Source organism: Octodon degus, unplaced genomic scaffold (assembly GCF_000260255.1).
Source record: "Octodon degus isolate 3935 unplaced genomic scaffold, OctDeg1.0 scaffold00331, whole genome shotgun sequence".
NCBI lineage: Eukaryota > Metazoa > Chordata > Mammalia > Rodentia > Octodontidae > Octodon > Octodon degus.
Window position 1 is genome coordinate 1,194,940 of NW_004524907.1, and position 4,482 is coordinate 1,199,421.

At 52.2% G+C, this 4,482-nt stretch overlaps 1 non-coding gene across 1 annotated transcript; it reads right to left on the reverse strand.

Annotated features, from left to right (window-relative positions):
• Nucleotides 1-1,165: 1,165 nt before the first annotated feature.
• On the reverse strand, nt 1,166-1,237 carry Trnaq-cug. The gene has a single exon. It is a non-coding gene; the product is annotated as a tRNA-Gln (tRNA).
• Between the last annotated feature and the right edge of the window lie 3,245 nt (nt 1,238-4,482).

The following is a 4,482-nucleotide window of genomic DNA, read 5'->3' on the forward strand; positions in this document are numbered from 1 at the left end:
GAAAGAAAGAAAGAAAGAAAGAAAGAAAGAAAGAAAGAAAGAAAGAAAGACAGACAGACAGACAGACAGACAGAGGGCGCTCTGACTTCTACACTTCAACGACCGCGAGGCTCCTTAACGACCGCGAGGCTCCTTTAACGACCGCGAGGCTCCTTGGTGCTCAGTGTCCGCAGGGATTTAAACCCGCTCCTTCAGTCCCTCGCGATCCTCCCTGACGCCCCCTCCGGGTTGGGGAAAACTCGTCCCCTGATCCGTTCGCGGAGAGCCGCGGGGCCAGGCGCTCGCCTCGCCTCCGTCTGGAGCTGGCGCAGGCGGAGGGCTGCAGACCTGGTCGGTCGGCTTCCTGCTGCGCTGCGGTCGAAGAACCCGATCCCCGGGGCCAGGTCCCACGCTGCTCCGGGGCGGCCCGCAGCATCGCGGGGAGACTTCGAAGTTAGCAATTCGGAATGAAATGCGAGTCTAAAGAGCTAGCGAGCAGACGTGCAGAACGCAATCAACGCACGAATAAAATTCAGGGCTGCGGGCTCAGGGCTCCAAACGCGGACCCCAGGAAGAGTCTGTCCTTAAGGGCGGAGCCCCGCCGGGACTTCTCCGACGAGTACTTTCTTTACCCCCGAGACAGTTGGTGCGATCGTGAGGTGTCTCAGTGAGCGGGATTTAGGGCCCCTTTTCGGCGCTGGGCACCTTCACCCCGAGGCCCGAGGGTCGGCCGAGGGGAGAGAGGCGCCGGCAGAGTCGCTGGGCCGCTGGGGGGCAGAGTCAGGAACTCCGAAGTCAGCGAGCTCAGGCGGGCCGAGGGTGCGCAAAGCGCGAAGCGAGGTGGCCCACGATGGGAGAACCCGGCGCCCTTACCCGGGCTGGGGGGTCCACAGACTCCTCACCGACGCGGACTCACCCAGAACCTGGTTGCCCACGCGGACTTCTGGGAGGGGAGCAGGAGGACCCGGGCCTCGGGAGCCCCGGCTGTGCCACTGCCCTTCTTGGACCCAAACCCTCCTGTCTCCTACGACAAGATATAAAGGACAGAGGTGTTCCTAAATCACCACGTTGTTAAACATCCTGGGACGCACACTACAGAGGCCCTCAGAACCCACTGTGGGCCATTCCCAAGGTAAATCACCTTTAAACTCTGAAAGAAAATTGTTTTCTGCCCAACTAAACAGAAAGGTCCCACCGAGATTTGAACTCGGATCGCTGGATTCAGAGTCCAGAGTGCTCACCATTACACCATGGAACCTACATGAATGAAAAATGTTGTCACAAGTAGGTAAAGAAAATGTGCAACTCAGTGAGCTTGCCAATTGCCCCTAGGCGTTTAATGACCTCACACCCACTTGGGGATGGAGGCAGGGCAGGAGCTCTGCAGGCCTGCATTTCCATCCAGCACTCCCACTCCTTTGAGCACATTTTCCTGTGGGACACGTCTGCAAACCACATCGTCCTTTTCCTTCTCCTGCCCTTCCCCTTTTTCCCGCTGCCCACCAGGCCGGGAATCCTCAGGGCAGACCTGGGAGCTCCTGGCTTCCTTGTGCGCAGCCCCTCTGCTCCATTCCTGGCACCCGACCTGGACTGGTGGAAAGACCTGGCAGCCAGGAAGGAAGATTGGTTTTGTTCCTTATTTTTGGTATGTTTGGTTGGAACGCTTCTGACCACGAATATTATGTTGGGGTGGAATTAAAATAAAAAGGAATCAACCATGTTAAATATTTATACAAAGCACTCAAGTCCGACCATAAAGCAGTGCTGTGACTCAGTTGCAGGCTGAGCTGATCCGGCCAGCCACGAGCACTCTGACACAGACACTGTTTCCTAGGAGCTGACCATCTTGACTCCACTCCAATGCATCTTTTATAACTCACAATTACACAGTTTAAAAAGAAAACAAAGTACACCTGTGTATGATGACACACACTGACAATCCCAGCATTCTTCTCGGGAAGTTGTGGCAGGAGGGTGGCAAGTTCAAGCTCAGTGTGGGTAATTTACTTTCTTAGGAAGGCCCTGACTATAAACAAATAAATAGCTCTGAGTTTCTAAAACTATGAGATCTAGGTTGGTGCCAAGTTCCTGTGTTCCATTCTAAGCCTCAGAGAAAAAATAGTACCTATGTCCTGTTTCTCATGAATAGCTGACCAGGTTACAGCATGGCTGTGTCCAAATTCTCTTAGGGTGGTGCAGTTTTTATGTATATAAAACACAACCACATGAAACAGTTGTATCGATCTCCAGGTAACCTTAGAGTGTTAAAGATAAAGATGAGTACATTAAAATTCTATTTTATTTATTTATTTTTTAGTACTAGGGACTGAATTCAGGACCTTGCACTTGCCAGGAAGGCGCTTAAGCTGCTGAGCTATCACTTTGGCCCCTACATTACAATTTTCAAAAGACAATTTGAGCCTTCAGGGATTCATAAATCAGGTTGACTATAAGGTAGGAGGAAGAGAGGAAATTTTCTAAAGTGCTCATGGGAAATAAAACAGGAAATACATTTGATTGGTTGGAGTGGAAGGTGCGTGGTTAGATATTAGTTGGTAGGTTTTGCTTGGTAATGTCTCTCCTTGTTTCACTGTTTACACTGACTTGAGTTTGCTCCTGAAGGAGCCACACTCTGGGTCTTCTTAGCCTAAAAACATTTCAATGAAAAAAATTTGTTGAACCAATGATTTCTTTCCTGTATCCTCTTGTTTATGAGATTCAGCAAAATTGGGGCACAAGTTCCATTCTCTATGAATATCCTGGTTGGTTTGTCTTTCTATCGGTGAGGATCGCATAGCTCAACACGTCAGGCACATTGCAGACGTGTTCCTTCTGTTGCTAATCTTGTCCTATTTGTTGCTCTAATCACAATAAGCCCCTCAAAAATGCAGTTGTGTTGCTTCGCTTGAGACAGGATCTACTCTATTTCGGGCTGGACTTGAATTCACTATGTAGCCCAGGCTGGTCTCCTTCTCCTCCTCCTCCTCCTCCTCCTCCTCCTCCCCCTCCCTCTCCCCCTCCCTTCCTCCTACCCTCCCCTCCTTCTCCATCCTGCATCCTTCTCCCCATTGCTGGAGACCAGCAGAGTATCGGGCACTCTCTAATGGTTTGGGAGGAAAGACCTGTGTATAAGACCTTTGAAAGGACATAGCACACGAGGTAGAACCAGTGGTGACCACTGAGAGGAAACTGGAGTATGCTTTTTGGCCAAGGGCCCCACAAACCAACTAAAATTAACAAAAGAAAAAGTCTAGACGGCTGGAATGAACATAAAACTCACTCTCAGAGGTCAGAGAGAAGTGGGTCTAGAAGACTTTCAGATTTGGTCTTGAAGTGTTATTTTCTTGGTTGTGTGTTAACTGCTCTGGCATGACATAAGGGATCTAGGTCTGTCCTTTGAGGGACCTTTACAGTAGGTTCAGAGGTTGTCCTCTCACTACATTACATCAGAAGTTCAGTTTCAGCTTAGAATACTTCAGGAACAGGGCAGATTCTACATACCAACATTGCAAGGACCATAAGAAAAGACTAAAATCTGACTGAAATGTAATTTCTTCCTCCGGAGTTAGCCCCCTTTTATTGGAGATAATTACGGTAAAACTAATTTATTTGGAGAACAGGACCAGTTCACTTACACTTCTCCTGATTAGATGGATGAGTTACCAAGGCTCCTTGGAAGTCAGTTTTGCATTTCTTCTTTGTTCCCTCCTTCACCTCCTCCATCTCCTCTAACCTCGCAACTTTCGGGTTTTCCTCCAACTGAAAACATTTCCCGGCTCTGGAGGACGCAGCCCCAAGGACGCGCGCAGGTCTCTGCGGTCTCAGGCCGGACTCCGGAAGGCTCGGGTCCCTCCGGGCCACACCCCTTGCTCCCCGCCCCCTGGAGCCAGGGGCCTTCGGAGTTGTGCTCCCCACCCCACGTGGTGCCCAGCACCCATCTCAAGGAAAGGCGCGGTCCCCTAACTTATCCCCTCGGATTTCCTTCTCCAGGTTCTGCACAGGGATGCAACTTAGAGCGGACGCCGGGTTCATGCAGTCCGTCCTAACTGAGCTCCCGATCATCGCTGGACCCACTTTTCGGCGCGGGACCCGACACGACATCTCCACAGCCCCTTTTCTCGTGGAGACCCGAACCGAAAGCAGGAATCCCACGGGGGCAGCGGCAGCTGCTTTGTGGCCGGGTGGACAGGGACAGGCTACACGGCTGCGTCGGGCGGCGACTCGCGTTCAAAGAGCAGGAGGAGCTACCGCCAGCCGCCGGCGCCTTCTCCGCGGGGGTTTCCAAGCCCCGCGTTCAAAGGCCCCTCGGCCTTCCCGGGCCTTCGGAATTCGCTGACGCGGGGGTTTCCAGTCTGACCGCACCGCGATTCGCCGCTCAGGGTTCTCTCACCTCGCTGGGGTCTGGAAATGGCACACGGGTCTTGCAAACCCCAGCGGCCTGGAGCCGGGGCTTGTGCTCTTGGAGGAAATGTGTGCTCCCTCCCAAGGTAGGAGGAAGAGCTT